Below are 26,820 nucleotides of genomic sequence, written 5' to 3'. Positions count from 1 at the left end.
TGATGAAAAGACGCCGGAAAAGGGGTAACCGATTGGGGATCCTTTTGAGAATCCGGAGGTGAGTGAGTAAACTCCCAGTGCCTTCCATTCTCCTTGCTAATGTGCAATCATTAGAAAATAAAATTGATGACCTACTATTAAGATTATCCTACCAACGGGACATTAAAAATGGTAAAATCTTATGTTTCACCGTGATGTGGCTGAACGAAGAAACAGACAATATAGAGCTGGCAGGATTTTCCATGCACCGGCAGAACAGAGACGCTACTTCTGCTAAGACGAGGGGTGGGGTGTGTCTTTTTGTCAATAACAGCTGGTGCGCAATGTCTAATATTAAAGAAGTCTCGAGGTATTGCTCGCCTAAGGTGGAGTACCTTATGATAAGCTGCCGACCACACTATCTACCAATAGAGTTCTCATCTGTATTATTCGTAGCCGTCTATTTACCACCACAGAATAAAGCTGGCACTAAGACTGCTCTCAACCAACTCTATAAGGCCATAAGAAAAAGAAAATGCTCACCCAGAAGTGTCGCTCCTAGTGGCCGGGGACTTTAATGCAGGCAAACTTAAATCAGTTCTAACAAATTTTTACCAGCATGTCACATGTGCAACCAGGGGGAAAAAAATCCTAGACCACCTTTACTCCACACACAGAGATGCATACAAAGCTCTCCCCCACACTCCATTTGGCAAATCTGACCACAGTTCTATCCACCTTATTCCTGCTTACAAGCAAAAACGAAAGCAGGAAGTACCAGTGACTCACTCAATACACAAGTGGTCAGATGACATGGATGCTACACTACAGGATTGTTTTGCAAGCACAGACTGGAATATGTTCCGGGATTCATCCAATGGCATTGAGGAATACCCCACCTCAGTCATCGGTTTCATCAATAAGTGCATTAATGACGTCGTCCCCACAGTGACTGTACGTACATATCCCTACCAGAAGCCATGAATTACAGGGAACATCCGCATCGAGCTAAAGGCTAGAGCTGCCGCTTTCAAGGAGCTGGAGACTAATCCAGACGCTTATAAGAAATCCCGCAATGCCCTCAAGACGAACCATCAAACAAGCAAAGCGTCAATACAGGATTAAGATTGAATCCTACTACACCGACTCTGACGCTCGTCGGCTGTGGCAGGGCTTGAAAACTATTACGGACTACAAAGGGAAACCCAGACGCGAGCTGCCCAGTGACGCAAGCCTATCAGACGAGCTAAATGCCTTTTATGCTCTCTTCGAGGCAAGCAACACTGAAGCATGCACAAGAGCACCAACTGTTCTGGATGACTGTGTGATAATGCTCTCGGTAGCCGATGTGAACGAAACCTTTCAACAGGTCAACATTCACAAATCCGCTGGGCCAGATGGATTACCAGGACGTGTACTCAAAGCATGTGCGGACCAACTGTCAAGTGTCTTCACTGACATTTTTAACCTCTCCCTGATTGAGTCTGTAATTCCTTCATGTTTCAAGCAGACCACCATAGTCCCTGTGCCCAAGGAAGTGAAAGTAACCTGCCTAAATGATTACTGCCCCATGGCACTCACGTCGGTAGCCATGAAGTGCTTTGAGAGGCTGGTCATGGCTCACATCAACAGCATCCTCCCGGACACCCTAGACCCACTCCAATTTGCATACCGCCCCAACAGATCCACAGATGACGCAATCTCAATCGCACTCCACACTGCCCTTTCTCACCTGGACAAAAGGAACACCGACGTGAGAATGCTGTTCATTGACTACAGCTCAGCATTCAACACCATAGTGCCCACGAAGCTCATCACTAAGCTAAGGACTCTGGGACTACGGAAGAAAATGTATGAAATGTATGCATTCACTACTGTAAGTCACTCTGGATAAGAGCGTCTGCTAAATGACTAAAATGTAAATGTAAAATGACTAAACACCTCCCTCTGCAACTGGATCCGGGACTCCTGACGGGCCGCCCCCAGGTGGTAAGAGTAGGCAACAACACGTCTGTCACGCTGATCCTTAACATTGGAGCCCCTCACCGGTGTGTACTTAGTCCCCTCCTGTATTCCCTGTTCACCCACGACTGCGTGGCCAGGCACGACTCCAACACCATCAAGTTTGCTGACTACACAACAGTGATCACCGACAACGTTGAGATGGCCTATAGGGAGGAGGTCGAGAACTGGCAGTGTGGTGCCAGGACAACAACCTCTCTTCAATGTGAGCAAGACAAAGGAGCTGATCGTGGACTACAGGAAAAGGCGGGCCGAACAGGCCACCATTAACATCGATGGGGCTGTAGTGGAGTGGGTCAAGAGTTTCAAGTTCTTTGGTGTCCAAATCACCAACAAACTATCATGGTCCAAACACGCCAAGTCAGTCAAAGAGAACACGACAAAATCTTTTCCCCCTCAGGAGACTGAAAAGATTTGGCATGGGTCCCCAGATCCTCAAAAGGTTCTACAGCTGCAATATCGAGAGCATCCTGACCGGTTGCATCACCGCCTGGTATGACAACTGCTCGGCATCTGACCGTAAGGCACTACAGAGGGTAGTGTGAACGGCCCAGTACATCACTGGGGCCAAGCTTCCTGCCATCCAGGACCTATATAATAGTCGGTGTCAGTGGAAAGCCCATAAAATTGTCAGAGACTCCAGTCACCCAAGTTATAGACTGTTTTCTTTGCTACCGCACGGCAAGTGGTACCGGAGCACCAAGTCTAGGACCAAAAGGCTCCTCAACAACTTCTTCTCCCAAGCCATAAAGACTGCTGAACAATTCAGAAAAAAATCGCCACCGGACAATTTATATTGACACCCCCCCTTGTACACTGCTGCTACTCGCTGTTTATCTATGCATAGTCAATTCGCCCCCACCTACATGTACAGATTACCTCAACTAGCCTGTACCCCTGCACACTGACTCGGTACCGGTGCCTCCTGTATATAGCCTCGTTATTGTTATTGTGTTACTTTTTGTTATTACTTTTTATTTTAGTCTACTTGGTAAATATTTTCTTGTTCTTGAACTGCACTTTTGGTTAAGGGCTTGTAAGTAAGCATTTCACAGTAAAGTCTACACTTGTTGTATTCGGCGCATGTGACAAAGTTTTATTTGTTCTGTGTATATTTGCTCTGACTACAGTGGGTACCATTCTTTGTGTTAACAATTTACATATGAATAAATACAAATGAAAGAAAGATGTTCACTTGAACATTTGTTTGTGTTTTGAGCAGTCCTGCATTGTTTTCCATTCTGAGGTACTAGTGGAGTACTATGGATATCCCTGTATGGTGGTAGTTAGGCGGTATGGAAGCTGTCTCAAGTGGCTCTATAGCCCTCAAACTCACCTCGGGACCTCGAAGCAGTGGAACTGTCTTTTTATTTTTATTGTTCCCCTCTAATCAGAGACTGATTTAGACCTGGGACACCAGGTGGGTGCAATTAAGTATAGGTCAAACAGAAAACCAGCAGGCTCCTGACCTCATAGGGTAGGAGTTGAATACCCCTGCTCTATAGCTTCTTCAGTGACACTTACTTCCCTGATCCTGTTGCCTTAGCAAAACACAGCTTAAAGAGGAACTGGTTCGATCAATGTGTTGTATTTTCAAACAATGTGAGGACCAAAAAGAGGCGTGGTTTGTATAACCCACTCTTGTGAAGGGTAAGGAACAATCATATGTCAGTTTACTTAGCTTCTGTTTCAGACATGCACACTTTGACATTCCTTAGGTCTTGAATGTAGTGGTTCTCAAACCTCTCCTTGGGGATCCCCAGGGTACTACCAGGCATTTCACAATTTGGTTTTATCTCTGTACTGATTCACCTAATTAAGGGCTTGATTATTAGTTGACAAGTTAAATCAGGTGTGCTAGTTCTGGAATAGATACAATTTGTGAACTGGGTGGGGGTCCCTGAGGAGAGAGGTTTCAGAACCACTTATTTGAGGCAAAAAATGGTTGGTAAACGATAAGGTCATTTTTGTACATGACTACATATAAAAAAAGGTATACATTTTATTATTTTTAGTTTTTCTTTAACCCACCTGGCAGTCTATCACCCTCAATATTGCCTCCTTTTTGGTAACTGATATCAGCCCTCTCCTTCCTACTACCCTGTCTGATCCCAACCACATTTATTATTAATTTTATTTTAGAAACATTGGATCTTTTGGGATTTAGGAGTGCAGAGGAAAGGAGTGGTCCCGTGTGGCTCAGTTGGTAGAGCATGGTGTTTGCAACGCCAGGGTTGTGGGTTCGATTCCCACGGGGGGCCAGTACAGAGAATAAAATGTATGCCGACTTAGGCGGCTCCTGTGTGGTGCTGGTTTTGTTCTCAAAGCTATATCTGTACCTTGAGGTAATCACCAGACATGATTTCCTTGCCTTTGGCTGTGAGGACAAAGTAGTAATGTGCTGTATGCTAGCAGGTGTTCATCCACTGTAACCCGTAGTGATGGCAGGCAGTGGACTTTTCATCAGGCTCCACAAGAGTGCAACTATAACTTAGCCTGGTCCCCTAGCCTAGCTACTACTATAGGTGCGTTAGCCAACTCTTCTGTTGTAATGCCTTGTGTGGCATGGCAACGATTTGTAGAGTTGCCTACAGCCCATCCGACATTATGGGACCAGCCTAAGTTAAAGCACTCCATTCCTCCTCAGTGATGGGCTAACCAGTTTTCAAAGTTGTTAATATGCAACCCCATCATGCAGAATGGTTCAAATGCAGTTATGCATTTGAGATACAAGATGGAATCTCAGAGGACCTTGACCCCATTGAAGATAGTTATGTGAATCCTATAAGGTTTCAGGTTTGCGCAGCGAGGGTAACTATACTGGATGGAGGGGCCTTTTTTTTCTTATTTTCTTTTACCTTTGTGGGTGCTCTTGTGCCAAAAGGGGTCCCCTACTCCTCAGTAGTGCATTAAGGCCTTGGATACCCCCCCCCCCCTTAAGCCTGTGTGTGTATCATGGCCTCATCAACAATTATGCATGAAGAAAGTTTTGATTGGTAGTGGAGGCTTGGGTGCCATTTGATTCACTATTGTGTGTTTTCCCGTGTTTCTTATTATCTCGAGAACTCTATTGCCTCTTGTTTCCCTGCCAGAAGCAGCTAGGGATGGTTTTATCTCGTGCGAGCGTCTGATTAATCTCTCTTCTCCCAATGCTGTTGTACTTTAATCTTGAATGGGCGCTATCGGATTCTCCTCGCCTATTGAGGAAGATCAAGCTTTAGTGGAACAAGGAACTGCACATCATCCTAATCTCCTTCTCTGCTGGATTTTGGTTGGCTACCCTCCCTTGGGGCTTTGTACTGTTTCTGCAAAAGCAGGAAATACATCAGCAAGATAAAGATGTTTTCTCTTTATGCTTTGGTCATTAATTCTCAGTTGACATTAGCCAGCACTTTACAGTTCTGCTGGTTGGTTCATTACCTGGCTGATGGAGCTGTCAGCTCGAATTATCAGGGTCAATGATTGACAAAGTTGCAAATAGCCATATGACCTAAATTGGTTGAACTTTTGTCAGCCATTTAAAAAAAAAAATGAATTTCCTTAATGATTATGTAGCTCTAGGTATGGGTGCCCAGTGCCCTTTACATATTGTCAGTTTTACACAGGGGATGGAAGCCCTATGTGAATGACCTAGGTCATCCTATGTCCTTAGGGTCTGTGCTGTAGATGGGCTTCAGCTGTATGGATGTGTCGTGGATTAATTTAAGTAGAATGCAGTCGATTCAGACATAAGCTGCGGACTACAATTTTGCTCATCCAATTCTGTGTCATTGAAAAACAATAGGCATTGTGCATGCTAGCCTGGCTCCAGGAGTGTGTGTGACAATGGCTACATTGCTTTATTGTTGCCAATGGATACTACTTATACGGGGGTGACACAGCGACTGTTAGCTGTTGTGACAAAAAAAAGAGTCTGTTACCCTATTCTGATGGCGTTGCTGTAAAGGTAATGAAATTTCCACTGACTGGAGAAAACAATGTCGTCTGGTCGGCATGGTAATTGGAGAAAACACCCTTCTTCGTTTCCCCAGCTCAGCGTGAACGCAACACCATTTAATAAAACTCTGTAGATTTTGATCTTTTATTGCCGGGCCTAGCAGTGGCAACACAGAATGGAAAGCCGAGGTGTGCACAGATAAAATTCATTCAATTTTACCTGTTGAATTTTAACCAAGCTGGAGACGAATTTGTGAGAGGGCATGCGAGGGGGGAGGGGTGGGGAGTTGTTATATGGGCAATTAGACTTTGAACCATTTCCACTGCAAATTTTACAAAAACACATTTACTTGAACTGTGCAGATGCAACCGAATGGTGGAACAAACAGCAAACCGTCATTCTGTTACCAAACTTTGCATCTGCACAGTTCAAGTAAATGTGTTTTTGTAAAATGTTCAGTGGAATTTGTTAAAAGTGGTCCTTGTGCATAGTTTTATGGTTTGTTTAACTTTGCAATCCTTGATTTTTGTTTGACATGCATCACTCTGTTACCGTGGAACTTCCAATACATTTCTAGCATAAACTCACTGTTGCCCTGATCTGAGCAGAGGAGTAGACAGGAATTTCCATCATTTTCTCTTGTGTTATTGCTTGTGTCAAGACAGGGTTGGAAATCCTTGTGATATTAGACCCTCAGGCCTCCTGGCTTCTCTATGCCTGCTTCTACTCACGTATAGAAATATTGGCATGAGGACACGTATGGACACACACACTCTCCCTCTCTCTCCTAGCGCCTGTTTTATTACCTCCTGCCTGCTGCTGGAATTGCTTTCCTCCCCTGACTAAGCCAGGCAAAGCCGGCTTTATTGTGTTAACCTATTTGTGTGTCGAGAGCGATTGCCGCGTTCTTTATCTCTGTTTGTATTCTGACGGAGAGACTGCAACGAGGGGGGGCAGTGGAGCCAGGCGAGCCACCAGAGTTAGACGGATGGCCGGTCACCTCGCTCCACTCCCGAGGATAATGACTAGTTGCTAAGCAATTCCCCCCCCCCCCTCCCACCCGGCCCGACTGGCATCCAGAGTAATCACTTTTTATCTCTCAGAGATGTCATGTATAATTATAAGCCCATCGCCATCCTCGGAAATCTGCCTAATGGGTCTTTTCATTTATTTAGGTGAGTGGATATGGAATTAGAGATTTGGGTGGGGGTTGGAGCTCTATTGGTTTTCCTAGATTACAGAGTGACGTAACCATGTTCGGTGTGTGTTGATCCTTTTCCCCATATATAAGTTCAAACTGCCTGCTGTCGTATATCCGCTGAAGCGTTATCTACTTGGTGGTCAGCAGTTGGTAGAGTTTGACCAGGATTATTCCACTGGCTAAATGTCATTCTCCGTGTGAGATAACCAGCACAGCTATCTTCTCTCTTGCTCTCTCTTCAGAGACCAAATGGGATCAGGGCTCAGGTTTGTAGGCTCTTAGTTTTATTAACATTTTTATTGAGTTGAAGGAATTGTTGACCCTTGGTGGCGTAATGAATCGCCTGCTCTGCTTGGCAGAAATGACTGGCACGGCTTCAAGCTTTTTTAACCAAAGATTTTGCTTTGTCGATTTGAGCAGGTAACTTCAGTTGTTTCGCTCTTTTGCTACATGTCCTTCTCATTTCAACTCTCCATCACGGTTGACAACTCCAGTGTTGCCCTCCCAGAGTGCAAAGAACCTTGGCGTGACCCTGGACAACACCCTGTCGTTCTCTGCAAACATCAAAGCAGTGACTCACTCCTGCAGTTTCATGCTCTACAACATTCGTAGACTACGACCCTACCTCAACACAGGATGAGGTGCAGGTCCTAATCCAGGCACTTAATCTCCCATCTGGACTACTGCAACTCACTGTTGACTGGGCTCCCCGCTTGTGCCATCAAACCAATGCAATTTATCCAGAACGCTGCAGCCCGCCTGGTGTTCAACCTTCCCAAGTTCTCCAATCTCACCCCGCTCCTCCGCACACTCCACTGGTTTCCAGTCGAAGTTCGCATCCTCTACAAGACCATGGTGCCCTAGTGGTGGAACCAGCTTCCCCCTGAAGCTAGGTCAGCAGAGTCCCTGGCCATCTTCCGAAAGCACCTGAAACCCTACCTCTTCAAAGAGGTATCTTAAATAATCCCCTCACCTCTTCCCCCCCCTTTTATTTTTTAGAAAATAAAAAATAGAACCACTTTCCTGAACCAACACTTGCAATTTCTCACAACTACTTGTGTGTATTTGTCACATGCGCCGAATACAACAGGTGTATAGTAAAATGCTTACTTACAAGACCTGTTGGGGATCTTATCCCGGTATAGGGATTCATTGTCAAGAGACCATGGCGGGAAATTCAAAACTGCAAGAATCTAATAATTTCAATTTCTCAAACAATCAACTATTTCTCACAATTTGAAAGATAAACATCTCCTAAATCCAACCACATTGTCCGATTTCAAAGAGGCTTTACGACGAAAGCATAAAGTTAGGTTATGTTAGGAGAGTACATTGAAAATAGCTGTGTGTAATGTTTTGTCAATTCAAAGACAGGCGTCACCAAAAGCGGATAACCAGCTAGAATTATGCACTAACCTTTGACAATCTTCCTCAGATGACACTCCTAAGACATTATGTTATACAATACATGCATTTTTTGTTCCATCAAGTTCATATTTATATCCAAAAACAGCATTTTACAGTAGCGGTGAACTTCAGATTTTTTTTCCTCAAATGCTTCCGGTGAACAACGTTACAAATTACAAAATTACTATTCGATAACATTGGTAAATTATAATATTGTCATTCTAATATTCATAGTTTAACATTTCGTAAATGCTACTGCAATGCCAGATTTCAAAATAACTTTACTGGGAAATCACAATTTGCAATAAACCGGGTGCTGTGCTAAGAACAACAGGCTAGGCTATACAGGTTAGCACCATCTTGTAACCATGTAATATCAAAATTACTATTGTCAATATTCCCTTACCTTTGATTATCTTCATCCATTGGCACTTCCAGGAATCCCATGTTCACAACAAATGTGGTTTCTTTCAACAAAGTTCATAATTGATGTCCAAATAACTCCAAGTTGTTAGCGCTTCGGTAGGCTACTAAAAAGTAGCGCGGGTGGGAAGTCACGGCGAAAAGTAAAAAAAAAAAATCTATTTACGTTCGTTCAAACATGTCAAACGTTGTTTAGCATCAATCTTTAGAGCCATTTTTAACGTGAAACATCAGTAATGTTTCAACCTGACCTCTCCTGTGTCTTGAAAAACGTATTTGAAAAATGTATCGCATCACATGATTGCGCAGGTGCAGCAAATAATGAAGTGACGACATCCCAGGGAGGTCAACTTCTCTTCCTTGTCATCCGGTCTCTGTTTATCATAGACGCTTCAAACAACTTTATAAAGATCGTTGACATCTAGTGGAAGCCGTAGGTGTTGCGAAATGAATCCTTTCTCACTGTGGTATCTAATAACAATGACAAAAAAAAAATAGTACAGCCACAAAATTATTATTTTTTTCTCAGGTTTTTGCCTGCCATATGAGTTTTGTTATACTTACAGACACCATTCAAACAGTTTTAGAAAATTCAGTGTTTTCTATCCAAATCTGGTAATAATATGCATATCCTAGCTTCTGAGTTGGTGTAGGAGGCAGTTAAAAATGGGCACATATTTTTTTTCAAAATTCTCAATACTGCCCCCTAGCCCCAAGCAGTTTTAAGAAAATACCAAAAAAAAAAGTAAGAGCTAAGAATAACAAATAATTAAAGGGCAGCAGTAAATAACAATAGCGGGGCTATATACAGGGGGTACCGGTACAGAGTCAATGTGCGGGTTCACCGGTGTCGAGGTAATTGAGGTAATATGTACATGTTATTAAAGTGACTATACATAGATAATAACAGAGTAGCAGCATTGTAGAAGAGGGGGAGGGGCAATTAGATGTTCAGGAGTCTTATGGCTTGGGGGTAAAAGCTGTTAAGAAGCCTCTTAGACCTTGACTTGGCACTCTGGCACCGCTTGCCGTGCGGTAGCAGAGAGAACAGTCTATGACTAGGGTGGCTGGAGTCTTTGACAATTTTTAGGGCCTTCCTCTGACACCGCCTGGTATAGAGGTCCTGGATGGCAGGAATTGCGTACGGCCCAGTACACCTACCTTCTGTAGTGCCTTGTGGTCGGAGGCTGAGCAGTTGCCATACCAGGCAGTGATGCAACCCATCAGGATGCTCTCGGATGGTGCAGCTGTAAAATATTTTGAGGATCTAAGGACCCATGCCAAATCTTTTCTGTCTCCTGAGGGCAAATGGGTTTTGTCGTGCCCTCTTCACGACTGTCTTGGTGTGCTTGGACCATGTTAGTTTGTTGGTGATGTGGATGCCATGGATCTTGAAGCTCTCAACTTGCTCCACTACAGCCCCTTTGATGAGAATGGGGGTGTGCTCAATCCTCCTTTTCCTGTAGTCCACAATAATCTACTTTGTCTTGATTACGAGAGGTTGTTGTCCTTGCACCACACGGTCAGGGCTCTGACCACCTCCCTATATGCTGTCTCATCATTGTCGGTGATCAGCATAGTGGATGTGTTGTTACCTACCCTTACCACCTGGGGGCGGCCCATCAGGAAGTCCAGGATCCATTTGCAGAGGGAGGTGTTTAATCCCAGGGTCCTTAGCTTAGTGATGAGCTTTGAGGGCACTATGGTGTTGAACGCTGAGCTGTAGTCAATGAATAGTATTCTCACATGTGTTCCTTTTGTCCAGGTGTGAAAGGGCAGTGTGGAGTGCAATAGAGATTGCATCATCTGTGGATCTGTTGAGGCGGTATGCAAATTGGAGTGGGTATAGGGTTTCTGGAATAATGGTGTTGATGTGAGAAATGACCAGCCTTTCAAAGATCTTCATGGCTACAGATGTGAGTGCTACGGGTCGGTAGTTTACCTTAGTGTTCTGGGCACAGGCACTATGGTGGTCTGCTTGAAACATGTTGGTATTATGGACTCAGAAAGGGAGAGGTTGAAAATGTCAGTGAAGACACTTGCCAGTTGGTCAGCGCATGCTCAGAGTACACGTCCTAGTAATCCGTCTGGCCCTGCGGCCTTGTGAATGTTGACCTGTTTAAAGGTCTTACTCTCATGCATGTTTCAGTGTTACTTGCCTCAAAGCGAGCATAGACCACATACCTGTGATATGTGATTGTCCCACCTAGCTATCTGAAGATGAATGCTCTGGATAAGAGCATCTGCTAAATGACTAAAATGTAAATGGTGGGGGGGGGATGGCAGCTCATTGGCCATCTCATCCATTTCTTTCTGGTGTTCGCTCAGCTGTGAGCTGCTTCACTCAGTCTGGTTTCAGAGAGACTGTAGAGAGAGACTCAAGAAATCGTTTCTACGTCCGTTGCTTTGTTTTGACAGCTTCCCTCATCCGGGGAACTTCATACAGACATATGAAACATCCTACGCCCCCAGTGTGGTATGGTTCTGTGACTGCGTCTCCGAGAAGGACCAGCTGTCCAGCTGTCACCACAGCCAGCCAGTCATCTGCACTCTGAGCTTGGCAACATTTGTAGAGGCTGAACACAAAAGGGGCACTCTAGTGTCCTGAAGACCACCGTGCCCCTACTCTAGTGTCCTGAAGACCACCGTGCCCCTACTCTAGTGTCCTGAAGACCACCGTGCCCCTACTCTAGTGTCCTGAAGACCACCGTGCCCCTACTCTAGTGTCCTGAAGACCACTGTGCCCCTACTCTAGTGTCCTGAAGACCACCGTGCCCCTACTCTAGTGTCCTGAAGACCACCGTGCCCCTACTCTAGTGTCCTGAGGACCACCGTGCCCCTACTCTAGTGTCCTGAAGACCACGGAAGTGTGTCAAGCATGTTCACCCTACCTGACTACTGTACTGAGTCAGTAGACTTAACTACTGACCATATAAATACATTTACTAGAAGGGGGGAAAAGCACCTTAGACCACAGCAATTTGACTGCACCCTCATTGGTACACTCAATATGGCTGACATGTTTTTTTCGCATATAGTCTGTCACACTATACATTGCCGCTGGAATACGCCCACCCAATGAGACTTGTAGAGCAGATTGTTCGGTGACGCCTACTTAGGCAACATCCATTAAGCATCAAACAACCAAAATGAAAAATAGAATGGATGTGTGAACCTGTCATTTTGGTTGTCATGCATTGCAAATGAAACATTTTTATTTAAACCAACAACAACAAAAACTCTTAATGCACCCTTTCTGAAGGGCTAACTACACGTATCATTCTTTATTTGATGGGTGTGAGATCCCTGTTTTTGACATTGTTCCTCAAATTCCTCAAGTGTTGCCTCTGTGTCTGCAGCTCTTTTTGTTCACATTCCAAGCGGCATCCCTCCTAACAATTCTCAACCTCTGTGTGTTCGCGTGCACATGCGTGTGTGTGTAAACAAAGTCCCAGCGAGTGAGGTGTAATGGCCTGGAACTGACAAGAACCCACTGGGAGATTCTCTCCCTCTCGCCTCCCTCGCTTCCAACCTCATGGCAGCATGGAGAGAGAGTGAGGACGAGGAGGCCCATAAAGCCGTCTGAGTGGGGAGAGCCGAGTGGCAGTCCTGTCTGTCAGCCACAAAGCAGGATCTGAGAGGGAGAGTGTGCATGGGACTTCCTCCTGGGATGAGCCTGGGAGAAAGGGAGGAAAGCAGATGCTCACTGAGCTTTTTTTTCTGTCTCTTCTTTCTCTCACCGCCTCGCTTGCTTTATCCTCTCCCCCTCTCTCTCATGCTGTCCGTCTTTAGCTTCTTTCATGCTGTTGGTGCAATGGTACATGGAAGAGAAATCTTGTACAGATGTAGAATCTTAATTTGAGCCAGTTTGGTACAGCAGGAAAATAATCCGGTGGCAACAGGAATTATTATGTGGATTATAATTAATAGCTATTTTTGTAAGGGTTGATGTGTTTTTATTGAGGGGAAAATCAAGTCTGAAATTTCTGTGGAAATTAAAAACTTCAGAAAACATTTTAAACCTCAAATACACGATCTTTTAAATGTCCTGCATTGCATGAAAGTTCTCCTCCAACAGGGTGATAAAATGAAGATCCTACATCTGTACATATAATAGCACAGAGTTCTTTATGGACTGAGAAGAGCTCAGTTCTATGAGTGTCATGACACTGCCATCCACCTTCCTTGACTTGGACTGTTTTTGTTAGGAGCCAGAAGTAGTGGATGTACTATTTTAAAAACAGGCTTTTCAGGCATATAATGCTGGTTGTCTCCCTTTAGACTGACAGCTGCTGCTTAAACTGCAATAGGTTTGAACAAAGTTTGATGGATACTGTTGACTGGAGCTGAGAGAGAGAATGCCTGGATGTCTCCAATTAAGTGTCACGTAAGGCTCGTCTCCAGTCTCCTTTTCATTTTGTTCTCCATTGACGGTGACGAGGCCATGCTGCCAATTGTACCAGGGGATTGTGAGGAAGACATTTGGTGATAACGCATCATTGTGCCGTGATTGAGGGGCGAATCCGGCATTACACAGCCATATGGCTCTTGACCTATGGTTTTAGCATTCAAATGTCTTCCGTTGATGCCCCACCACTGTGATTGGCAGCTGGACCTGAAAGAACAATCGTGTGGTGACGATGGAGGCAGCCAGTTGGTAACCGTGACAATGGTCTCTCGTTGCCTTGTTTCCACACTTTTCCTGCTGTCACAGAAACCCCTCCAATTGCATTTCTACCACAATGACAGCATTCTGTTGATCTTTTAAAGAAGAGCAAAGAAGCAGTATTGTTTGCCGAGAACTTCGATGAGCTCGTTCAGAGACCACACTGAAAAGGATAAAAGAGAAGAAACAGGGCTGGGTTAGGTCTCATTTGTGGCAGGAAAATAGAGCCTCCAATGTTAAGTCTAATCTTGGTCTGCTGCTGTGGGGGCATGCGGAGTCAAAAGCACACTGGCCCTACCTAGTATGGTCAACATTTTAGGACTCCCTCAGCCGCTCCTCTCCTAAATGACTCCAGCAGGTGTCTGTACTCTGATCTGCAAGAAATCCCTGTATTTATAGCTAGTTCCAAGCATATATGGAATTGTCGATCAGTTTTGTTATGGGAGAATATAACTTTGGAAATAAACTGCTTTCTGTAGCAGCAGTATGTTTCAATGTTGCTACAGAATATTCCGACTTGACGGAGCACTGAGCCGTCATCGTGTAGCCATCTCAATGAGACCTACAACAGTAACCAGGCCAACAAGTCACTTTGTGCATAACAGAACAGCGACCTTGTAGAACAGTGAATTTCTTGTAACCTACAATAAACTCTGTGGAGATCACAGATGGTTCCATGTTGTCTACAACAGTCTTGTTTTTTTATTCTCAGAAGACTGTCTGGCTGGTGGTTACTAAGGGTTGGCTTTTTGTGTTTAATTGTTACATGCAATTGGTGATAATTTTCCTAACAGTGGGAAAACTGTTCTCAGAGTCCCAATTACTGCCTTTGTCAAGGAAAAGCCTTCTTGACACCTTCATTTGTCACAAAAGCCTCTGTGTGCACTGCTACTAAAGCCCCAATTCATTTAAGAATGGATGGTGTGAAAATATACAGAATAGAAATATACAGCAGCAAGAGTTCAGCTGTTTTATCAGATATGGTGGCTCTAGTATGCTATGACGGAACTTGTGTCCACTCTCCCCCTCCAGGTCAGTTGGGTTGGGTCCTCCTCTCCTGGTGGTAGTCTCATGGAAACCTGATCAGACCAGGAAAGCTCAGCTCCAATCATCCTGGCTGAGCTCACTGAGACAGTGTGACACTGTTACATCATTGCAGAATCCTACAGTACCATAATCACTACTATAAATGAATCTATGTGGTGCAAATGTTAACTTGATCTACACAAATATCCATGGTAGATTAACAGAATGTAGAGTTGTTACGATGTTGTAATAATTGTTTGGTCCTCTCTTACTGGAAAATCTTGCTGCCTATTGGTTATTTTCATGAATTCCTGAATCTTATGGACAGCGCACACACTGGTTCTACTGGCGTTGGTAGACTGAAGAGAGGCTGTGTGAACACTGAATCTGGACAGCAGTGTTTCTGTTGAACCTTATTTCTGTGCATGCGTGTGTGTGTGTGAATGTATACCTATGTGAGACTGCAAATGTGTTAGTGTGTGGTGAGGGGACTTCTTTGTGTTTTTCTGTTTGAAGTCGATACGGTTCAATACAAACACTGCTGTCCCAGATTGAGTTCTGCGAGCTGCCGCAGCCAGCGTCAGAACACAATGCATGTGATCCTTTTCCCCTCGACCCAAAAATATTCTCTGCTCTTTCACTTTCAAGGGGTTTGCTATGCATAGCTCAACTGTGTGTGTGTGGGCATTTTCCGCCTCCCCTCCCCATTGAGGCAGCACTCTTGTCCTGCCGCCCCATTGTTTCCACTGGGGATTGATGGGGAAGCCCATCCGCCACTCAATAGCCGCCCCCATCTGTCGGTTGCATGCCTGGGCATCGCAAGCAGGGATTTGAGCCCATCTCGTGGGGCTCTGTCTCTGAAAAGGGGTTTAAGACTGCTGCGGTGGGGTGTTCTCAACCCCGTCCTGTCGCAGGTCACAACTGACACAGCCGGCTGGGAGTCTTTGTGAAGGATGAGAGGCCTTCATTGTGTCTGGATGAGAGGCCTTCACAGAACACCCCCTCCCCCGAGCGACAGGGTCACCTTGTCCCCCAAACAAACGCTGCCCACAGTGGCTGTGTGTGCTTGCCATTAGGTCAAGTTGCCTTGGCTGTCTGTACATTTTTCTAGCATCTCTCCCTTTTAACATCCCAGCCTATTCAGCTCTGGCTGTCTGGATCAAGCTTTCAAAGGACATCTGAGATGTGAGGGGGAAACACTCCAAACTGTTCAAACTGGTCTTAGTTAGCATTTAGGCTTACAAAACTGCTGAAGTCACTCTTTTGTCTTTTCACTGCTGATTTGAGTATTCATTAAAATGTATATTTGTTTTGTCTCTTCCATGGGGAATGAGCAGCCTTAAGCTGGGTTGTTGGAGGAAGAGCGAGAGAGCGTATCAGGCAGTGCATGAGGCAGCCAGGGGGCAGGAGAGGAGGTCACCTGGTAAAAACAGGCTACCACAGAACTAGGTGTCCCTAGACACCAGCTGCCACCACTGTCAACCTACAAAAACAACAAAGGCTACTTAGCAGGTTTACAGGTCCTCACCAATCCCCACAGTCACCAACCACTGTGCTGCTCCTCCTTTCAGATAGTTCAAACTAGGGTTCAACACCACCACCGGCCCTCCCCTCCTCGACACCCCCGCACCTGCTGGTGGCAGCTCCACTGCATATCTGAATATATACATATTTTACACCATCTTATTATTAATTGTGCAGCGGGGCCGGTGCTAAGTAGTGTGGTGATAGACTGGTTATTCACAGCTCTACTGGGAATGAGCGCATCATTGGGAGAAACTCCCTCCTATCAGATCGTTTGTCATGATCGATGGACAATTTACACCTAGAGCCTTTTTCTATTTATTCACTACTGTGATGTCACTGCAGTTTCCTACCTTCATCTCTCTCTTAACCCCTCGTCTGGTGGAACTCCTGTCTTATTCTCTGGGGGGGGCTGACTAGCTTAAATCATCTTCATTGAATTGAAGTTGTGTCGGGGGAAACTTTGGCGAGCCATGGAGGAAACGGATAAGCCACCTGGTTTGGCCCTGACGCTGGGGAGGCTGTGGGCTGCTGTGAGGAAGAGGAGGATGAGTGAAGGCTGTGTGCCTCCTCACGATGCCTGGTCAGGACAGAGTGGAGATCCTGGCTGGGGAAGATGGCCTCCCATTACAGCTAAACAAAGGAGGCTGTTGCATTATGCTGCAGACTTCCTGACGCTGCAGAGAAAGGGAAAGTGAAGGGGGTGTTGTGGCACAGTAGACCAGAGTTAGTGTGTGTACAGACAGTGCTCTGTAGGCTTGGTCTGGATCGTTCCGGACGTCAGTCCTGTACAAACCAGATTTTTATAGCTCGAATTTGGGGCCCTGATACCAATTATGCAAACTATAAAAAAATGTAAGCAGGACAGTCTTTTAAAAAATATATAATTTAATCCTAAAGTAATAGATTCTATAAAAAATGCATGAGAGGAGCTTTATAGATGAAACTAGAATGAGTGTCTATCAAAGACTCCAGTGAAGGATTCAGAGGGACTGGGCAGGAGGGAGGGGTGCTATTGCCTCATTATTCAAATAGGATGTGATTAGCATAGAATGAAAGATGATTTATGGTTATTCCGGCGTCTGCATTGGCAGTACAGCATTTACTGTGATGCGGCCTATGCAGAAGTCAGGGCATTCATACTCTGCTTTGTAGAGCAGAGCTGTTGTGAAGGAAGTTGTCTAATAAATGTGTGTTTATACAGGACGTACCGCCCCCACCTACCGTCAACCAATTATGTCAATGCGGACCCATACGCTTTTTTACAACATTTGGGAGGCGCACGGCAATGCAGTATGGTGCGTGATTTGGCCATGTTCGGTAGGGAAGAAATGGAAGTAAACAGTCCGAAACAGGGAGGAACTATCTGAACCAATAATTGAGGCAACATTGTGTGGTAGTTCGTTGTGTGTTTGCTGGGTCAAGTGACCATCCAGACTGAAAACAGACAGTATGACTGTTCCCTATGATGAGTCCTCTGTGGAGGACCACATCCCTGGATTGGGATGTGCAACAGCAATTGTTGATACAGCTTTTGACTGTGTCATAGTTCAGATACCAGAACAGCTACTGAAAGGGATCTTTCTCTCCCTCTCTACACAAAGTTGGAGAAAATGGATTGAAACCCCCAGTGAAAATCGAGCCTACAAATATTATATGGATTTGAAGTTGTGCCTCTGGGGTGAATTCCTAGTTTTTTTGATGTAACAGTTGTCTGCGTTTGTGGAATCAATCCAATTGGGCTTAATCGATCATCTCTGTGGAAAGGTCAGGAGAAGAGGCGGCCATGTTTTGAAGTGCTTTTTCTCAGAAAGAAGCGAGCGTGAAATGTGACACCATATGAGTAGGCCAGGCGTTGACATGCAGATATCGAGGCAGAAAGGGTGGCCCATGGGGTCGATTTAGGCAGATCATCTCTAAATACATCACATATCATCACAGAGAGGGAACACGTAGAGCTGCCTATACTTCGATTTGCATATTCAATAGAAAAGCATATTAGCGAGTAGATAAAAAAAATATATATATATATATATTTATTATTATTATTATTATTATTATATATTTATTATTATTATTTATTTATTATATATATATATATATATATATATATATATATATATATATATATATATATATATATTAATAATAAATATAATAATAAATAAAAATGTATAAAGGGGACATTTAGAAAAAGCAAATGCGGTCAACAGTTGTGTCGGAGGAGGGTGGTGCAATGTTGGGGGGGGGGGTGAAAATGACATTTTCAACTTACTGCCGGGGTGTTTTGATTTAATATTGTTAAGTTCTGGGTCACTTGGCTAAATCCTGGGCGGTCTTTATCTAATGTGGAGTGGGTGGTTGTTGTGGGCAGGAGGCAGCAGCATCTGTGCAGTTGAAAAAGGGCTCTCTCTAGCTAATCCTCTGCCCAGGGATGACTCAGTGGGGTGAAGACAATTGCCAGGCTGCTTTCTCATGCTAATGGGTTCTCCAACTAGATCTTCCAAGAAAGGGAAAAAATAAAACAAAACTGGGGGGAGGGAGGCATGGTGGTGCAGGAACAACCAACCTAGATAAAATGGGGTTTAACTTACTGTGGATAGGGTCCCAGTTGTAATGCCTAGGGTCAGGAATCAGGAGTGAGGTTTTGTTTCGGAGAGAGAATAAAGAGAGAGGTTGTCCATAGTATTTATGTGTATGTGACGTCAAAGACTTCAATGTTCAGAGAGGTCGTCACGCGTCAGACTGCCACTCACCCTTCATCTCCACCCTCCAGCAAGGTGTCAGACTCAGGAGTGGTTTGAAATTGAATTAATATGCCGGAATTTATAGATTTCATTCCCTTGCCATTTCTGCTGGGAGGGAAAAGAGTATTAGTCTCCATCTGCACTAATTACTGGGTGTTGGCAACACTACCTGTCTCTAGTGACGGACTAACCTGCGCGCAGAGCTGAAACTCACAGGGCTGTAGCCTGGAGTAGCAGCCACTATTCTGATGGAGAGGTAGCCACAGGAAGAAAGATGTCTCTGGGCTTTTTTTACGCTGATGTTTTTGATGCCCCGGGAACACCAACTACTTTGAACTTCAGGAGCGACATTATTAAAGGGGATGACTTCATCCTAGTTTGTTCTTTCTCTCTCTCCATCTATCTCTCTCAAAGAAAGAGGCAAACTCTGTTCCAATCTGACACCCCCCTCTCCCCCAGGAGACACAACTTCTCAAAATCCTTGAAGATGGAGATGGACTAATAATCAGTCATCCCCAGCCATTCTCACTCCACGATTGCTCACCCCAACGGTTCATCTTACTGCACACTCGTTTTCTTCGATTTGTCTTCATTCTCAGTGTTTTGTGAGTCTGAGAGAGACAAGTCTACCAGTCATATTGGTCTCCATATCTCCTGGTTCCATGAGAACAGCTTGGTGGAGTTTCCGTGCCGTCTGTAGCCAGCAGGTGATTAAGATAAACGTGCATTGGGTCTCCCCTCCCTCACCGTCCAATAGGATTGTCTCTCGTGGTGCAAGCAGCCCGGCTTTGCTCGGTCAGGACCAGCTTTGAGAAGGAGCACGATGACAACAGCTGGACACTTGAGCATTACAGGCTAGAGGGAGGACTGCTGAGATCCCCGGGTCTGAAAACGTGACTGAGTGTGTGTGTGTGTGTGTGGAGGATAACACCTGCTAGGTTTCTGACTGTTTGCTGTGTGCTCATTGCCACATATAGTAGGGACCTGAAATCCAACAACACAAAAGTACATTTGTCTGTCATCTGTCAGTTTTATTGAATGCGATCAGAGTCAGTATTTAAACTGTGGACTGTTTTTGATTATCCCGGAGAGTGCCTCCCTGCAGAACTGAACATTTGATCTATGACTCCCTCCAATCAGAGACCCTGCACTTGTGCTTTGCACCAATGGGAATTGGGGTCACCTTAGTAACACAGAGTTGTTCAGATTTAAACATGAAGGAGAGAAGGAAAGGCATCACATTGTTTATTTTTTAATTATATTCCATTGATTTATTGACCAGCACACACATTTTCAGACGTACAGGTTTTCAGACTGGTTGCGTGTGTGTGAGCGCGGTTGTAAATCTTTGCTCTTTCTGTCGCCCTCTCTTCATCTGCATTTGATTCCTTCCTAAAATTACGACGGCTTCTCTTTGATCTGTTGGAGCCAAGCTGAGAAACGACGGCACCAACAAACATTGAACCAAACGGTGAAAGACGACGCTCTGTTTGAATATTCAAACGGAGCAGTGTGGATGAGGGGGCAGTATAATAGACCGTTGTGTTGTTGTGTTAATCCATGAATAGATCTAACTGTGACACAATTTCAGAGTGTGACTCTGGGATACTCTCTGTGGGTTTTTTGAGACCAGGTCTGGAGACGAGACCTCGAACAGTATGATAGGGTTTTACTGAAAGAGAGTTCTGGAACTGATTAAGTCTAGTAAGAGCCCGCTAGGCATCATTTTAAAGTTAGCTTCGCTTTAAACAAAAATCAAGCACATTTTAACAGAAAATCTATAAAATAACAACAAAAAAACTTTAATAAAATATTACTAAAATAGATTCAATTTAAGCTGATTTTGGAGTTGTAATTTGGATGTTAAGTCCTACTTCAGGAGCGGCTGTCTTGGCATGTAGTCAGTAAGCGGTGTAGGCTACAGAGCAACCCAGTGACTCACTGACATGTCAAGAGCTGGAGGCATCATTGGGGCTGTTACAGGAAAGTCGCTTCTTTGCGGTGGACCACAGAGACTAAATGCAGATTTGCTCCTGTTTCCTCTGTCTCTGACAGACTCCACTTTTGCTTTCATTTCCCACAGGCCAACAACAGCACCAATAAGTGTATTTATTTGTCATACATATACTGTAATGCAGGGCTTGTTGCTTGGTCAGAGTGTCATGGTTGACTCATTTGGGTGACCTTTTATTGGGCATTAATGACCACTAGCCCTTCACTGATGCAGCAGTTGGCTCAGAACTCAATTGCTATGACATGGTTGACATTTGATTAGTCTATGCAGGTGTGTAGATGACCTATTCTCTGCCATTGGACTGACAGCATCATGACTGATAAACTGAAGCTGACTGGAATATGGAACCAAAAGGGTACCACTTTATTTTATTTGACAGCCCAGTTTTAGCTGGTACTTAACTTGGCAATAACTAACAAACTGGGCTGTGTGGTGACAATGGATACTTTCTGGTAGGCATACTTACCTCAGTTAAGGTTTTCTAATTGTTATCGTACAGTATTACCATCAATACTAGCAGTGAAGTTAATGTATCCTGCTGCACCATCCTTACATGTTATAGAAAATAATGTGTCACCTTGCAAATGGTTTCTGTAGGATTTAGAACACAATGGCCTTCTGTTGGTCTAGGAATTGGTTCTGCTGGTGTGTTGGGCTGGGCAGGACTGTTGGGTATAGACTGTTGTTGTAGGGTCTCTTCTTTGTGGAGCTGTGTGGGGTTTGTTAACAATGCTTTATTTAATGTCCCTGTCAGCAAATGTCCTCTCAGAATTTGTGTGTGTATGTACTTGTGTGTCTGTGGGAGTCTCTCCCTTTTGTGTTTGTCTGTAGCGGTCCTATTGCTCTATCCACGATAGAGTAGTGTGAGTGTTTATTGCTGTGTGTGGAGGAAAGTTAAGGAGAAGGGGGGGGGGTTACTGCCAGCCACTCCTAATGGGGCCTTTCATTCTCCCTCCATTCATGTGGCGGTATGGTGTGAGAGGGGGTTAGGAAGAGAGAAGGAGAGGGAAAGAAGGGAGCTAGGAGATTAGGGGGTAGAGGCAGTGCCTTGTTAGAGGAAAAGAAAGGCCTTTGAGTGTGTCTATTGGATTAACTTGTTTGGACTGATTAACAGGGGAGACACAGCAGCTTGTTAAAAGCGCTTCATGGGGCGTCCCACAGTGAGCCGGTGGGTCACCATTCAATTAGGCCCAAGCCCGCCCTGTTCAGTAAGCAGGCCCACTACCAGCCAGCCACTAGGCTCCCTGACCAGGCCTGCTATGGTGGATGAGGAGGGGAGGGGGGGGGTCACCAGGGAATATCGCAGGGACGTGTGCACACATGCATTGACAGACACTACACACACACTACTCCTACATTCCTATTAAGGCTTCCACTTTTGGAGTGTGAGAGGCCCTTTTCTCGGTTTTCTCTCCCCACCTATCTAGACAGGGTGAGACATCTCCTGTGATCAATGCTCCACTTTAACAACCTTTAAACTGAGAGAATACCCCCTTTCCACCAGTCCACAGTGTCTTTATTCCAGCTTATTCGCTCCTGTGCAGAGATGGATCTTCTGCCCCCCATTCCAAACCCTGTGGCAGTGGAGTTAGCAGATGGGGGCAGGGGCCGATACTCCTGGCTTTGGACTTCTCCTCTCATTGGTGTAATAAAATAACTGTGTGTGGACTTGATTAGTGAATAGGGGGCAGGTGGTGTGTGTGTGTGTGTCCATTAGCAGTACCTTCAGAAGTGGTTAATAACCCAAACTTGCTCCCATGCAGACACAATCTGTTTTTAGGTTGTTAAAGGATGGGCCATTGTGCGCGCATACATTTGTTTGGGGTTTTTGTTAAATTTTATTTCCTGCCACTGATAGAAATCTGTTTAGGATTAGAATAGGTGAAGAGGAGGGGATAAACGGACGGGGGGACATGACAAACAAGTCCGACTTCCTCCTCTCCTCTCAAAGTTAAGGCAGTAATAGGAGAAAATTGGTTCTTGGAATGGAAGGGGAAAGCGGTCTCTTTGAGAGCAAGATAATGACTCGGAATACATTTGGCAAGAGCAAATGGAGAGTAATGGAGGGGTAGTTACACAATTGTCTTTCATTTTAGGAGAGGGAGGGAGGGGGAGATGAGGCATTCCCCATGAGGATGGTCTTTGGTCTCCATCTATGCTTTGTGCCACCCCCCCCCCATCATCCCCCTGAACCACTAGCCTTTAACGAATGGGCTGTGAGGGAGGGCTTGTTGTGAAATTAGTATCTTCACAGAGGACACAGAGAGAGGCTTTTAGCCTGTGAATGGCCAGTAATGAGCTCAAAGTGCCTGTGTGTTTGGGCCAGGCCTGCCTCTGTGTGTGAGCGGATATGGCACTGCACACTAGTGGGCTTTTCAGGGGCACCTGGCGGGGGAAAAGAGTGCTCCTCTTTTTCAAACCCCTTTGTGTGTGCACATATAGGTCTTCAGTTGGTACACTATGTTACAACAATTTGTCTAACAGATGCCCAGTAAGGATTCATTTGAAATATTGATTAATTTGGTTGGATTGAGTTTTCAGAACTTTCTTTCTTTGTCTTTCAATCTGTGCATTTAAAATATATAAATGTGCTCCTAACTTTTAAGACCCCAATAGAATTCTAGAATGCTGCAGTTGAGAATTTTCTTGATTTAAAGCAAATTTTCTCACACATTACAAACAGACATGGCTCAAAAACAAAACACAATTACAAGTTAACTTAGTTTTAAAGAGCACAACCTCTTCTTTAATGACACCACATTCATGCCAATAAGACTAACACTCATTTTGTCTTTCGTTGTGTGAAGACACTCACTATCAAAAAATGATTGACACTCAACACAAAAAACCCTACATTTGACTAAATGACTTACTCAAAATGTACTAAGTATAATATATTATCCAAAATGTGACCAGAGGACAATATTCAGAAAGTATCTCAACCCACACAAAGTAGGCTATTTGATTGACAACAATTATTACTTCTGTAAAAATGCAAACAACTATTCAGAGACTATTTAAAAATGTAGATAACCTCTCAATAAGATTTAGTACAGACCAGGCCTGACACAAAAAGTAGAAATACTAGCCTACGTTGACAACAATTCAGTGAATGCAACAAGTACTAGACAGATCAAATCAAATGCGCCGAATACAACAGTTGTAGACCTTAGTGTTAAAACTTCTTAGGGATAGCCCCCTTTTTTTCCTTCAACTTTTGCCTAAATTGACATACCCAAATCTAACTGCCTGTAGCTCAGGCCCCGAAGCAAGGATATGCATATTCTTGTTACCATTTGAAAGGAAAGGAAGTTTGTGGAAATGTGAATTGAATTTAGGAGAATATAACACAATAGATCTGGTAAAAGAAAATACAAAGAATAAACCAACCATTTTTTTCTTTTTCAACCACCATCTCTGAAATGCAACAGTCTGTGGTGGTAGGTAGACAGCTATGAAAAATACAGATAACTCTCTAGGTAGATGGTGTGGTCTACAGCTTATGAGATACTCTACCTCAGGCGAGCAAAACCTTGAGACTTCCTTAAATATTGTACACCAGCTGTTATTTACAAAAATACATAGTCCACCGCCCCTTGTCTTACCAGACGCCACTGTTATAACCAGCCAGCTGTATGTTGATAATGTCGTCGTTCAGCCACAACTCCGTGTCGCATAAGATATTACAGTTTTGAATGTCCCATTGGTAGTTTAATCTTCCACGTAGGTCATCGATTTTATTTTCCAAAGATTGAACGTTTGCTAGCAGAATGGAAGGCAGTGGGGGTATTTTCAATCGCTTAACAATTCTCAGAAGGCAGCCTGCCCTCCGGCCCCTTTTTTCTCCACCGTCTCTTCATGCAAATGAATGGGATCTGGACCTGTTCCTGGGAAAGCAGTATCATTCACATCGAACTCGTTAACGGAAAAAAAGGATTCTGCCAGTTCGTTGTGAGTAATTGCAGTTCTGATAACTTCTGGATATTTTTGGTCATAAGAGATTATGTACAAAATAAGTTGCAAAGAAACGACAAAAAAACACAATTGGTTAGGAACCCGTAAAACGTCAGCCTTCTTTTCCGGTGCCATCTTAATCAAGCGATGTAAGTCATATGGAAACAGCCCAAGCTGCTTGCTATAGTTAGCTATCATATGAGCTCCACTGCGGGGGCATCTACCCTAACACGACAGCTAAGCTGTCAAACAATAGGAAAACGAGGCTATGCATAGCCTATGAATATCTGCATCTAGCAAACATAACAAACCATAACCTAAGCCCAACATTACTCTAGCCTTCATTTTGGTGGCTAGTTATATGGTAGTCTGTGTACGGCTAGCTTGTGAAAGTGCAGCCCAAATTGACCTCCACACATCTTTTCTTGCATGACAGACTATCTATCTAGCTAGCTATAGCAAGCAGCTTGGGCTGTTTCCATATGACTTACATCGGTAGAAACAAGACAAAACAACCAACTAGTTAGGTGACTACATACAGCTAAACACACACTGCAACTAATTCATGAGACAGAGGGCAATCATTCCAGCTCCACTGCTGATGTGCTAGCCTGAACCAATAGGAGACTATCATGACAGGACTTGCTAATCTGAGAGATGTTCCACAGCATCAAACATCTACAACACCAAACATATATGTACTGTTAAGTTATTTAACTCACCTCAACATCATCGCTTTTCAATCTGCAAGGACATGTCCGAATCCATATCATTAACCAACACAGATACAGCCTCTTTCACAGTTAACAGTTGTGTTCGCTTCGACGCCATTATTTTGAGAAGTAAACCCTGTTTCTCTTTTTATGGTTGACAACAGCCACGTGAGTACAACAGGTAAAGTAAATTTTGTGATATTGACACAGATATTATTGTTAGAAAAACAAGGCTGTTCGTGGCCGCTATAGTAATTTAAAGAAAGGCCTTCGACGGCTACGGCTTCTAAAGAGTTACCGCTAGTCATTTACTCATCATTTTAATTCCTTTCTTTCATATTACAATCTATAATACTAAGTAGTGATTCACCAGGACAATGAATTAAGGGGACCGGCATTTGACAGGCGCGTGAGAAATAATTGTTCAATAATCCGCTGTGCATCACGGCGAGAGACGGCGGCATTGACAGCCCCGGTGAAATATTTGCCTGCTCTCTTTGTTTTCATGTAATGAAAACGATACTGATTCATATCCATGCATTGCCGTCAGGAGACTCCATCAGCACAGTGTCCCAGACAGAGGAAAGAAATGGCTTGAAACATCATAGCCAATACTGTTTTTAGGTCTGGTTGAGGTTCTGACCTACTGTTTTTACATTGCACGTCTCTTTTTAGTTTACAAACAAAATGTTAGTCTACGTCTAATGAGAAGATGCAGTTTGCTTCTTTATGGTCATTAATTCAGCCCACGGTTCTTGTAATCACTCATCATTGTGTAATCCCTCATTGTGTTGGGTGACATGTGACTGAATTTCGATCTAATCCAGTCTATGTGGATGGGGCTGCCCTACAGGTCTGTGTATGGGCCTTGACGAAGGTGAGCTTGGCTGCGTGTGTGCGTGTGTTGTGTTCTGTGTTTCCACACTGATGGTCTTTTTGAGAGGCTCTGTTCCTCTAGAGCAGGGTAGAGCTGGAGATGTTTAGCCTAGGGGGAGATTGATTAGTGCTGTCACTGGACCTGATGCACTGCTGGCACTCCCAACCCATTTTCACTCGCACGTTTTGCTCTTCTATCCTTGAGGGGAGTAAAATGTATTTCCATTCAAAATCTTATTTTCCCTTACCCTAACTCCTAACCCCTTACCCTAACGGTAACCCTAATTCTAACCCCTAACCTTAAAACAGCCTTTGTCTTCATGGGGACATG

At 44.2% G+C, this 26,820-nt stretch overlaps 1 protein-coding gene across 2 annotated transcripts in view; it reads left to right on the top strand.

Moving 5' to 3' along the window:
• The window catches only part of LOC106585667 (protein FAM222A), a 62,150-nt gene that overhangs the window by 4,711 nt on the left and 30,619 nt on the right, over positions 1–26,820 (top strand). The window lies entirely within an intron of this gene.

Source organism: Salmo salar, chromosome ssa24 (assembly GCF_905237065.1).
Source record: "Salmo salar chromosome ssa24, Ssal_v3.1, whole genome shotgun sequence".
Lineage (NCBI taxonomy): Eukaryota > Metazoa > Chordata > Actinopteri > Salmoniformes > Salmonidae > Salmo > Salmo salar.
The sequence above is the reverse complement of the archived record's forward strand: the minus strand, read 5'-3'. Positions and strand labels throughout refer to the sequence as shown.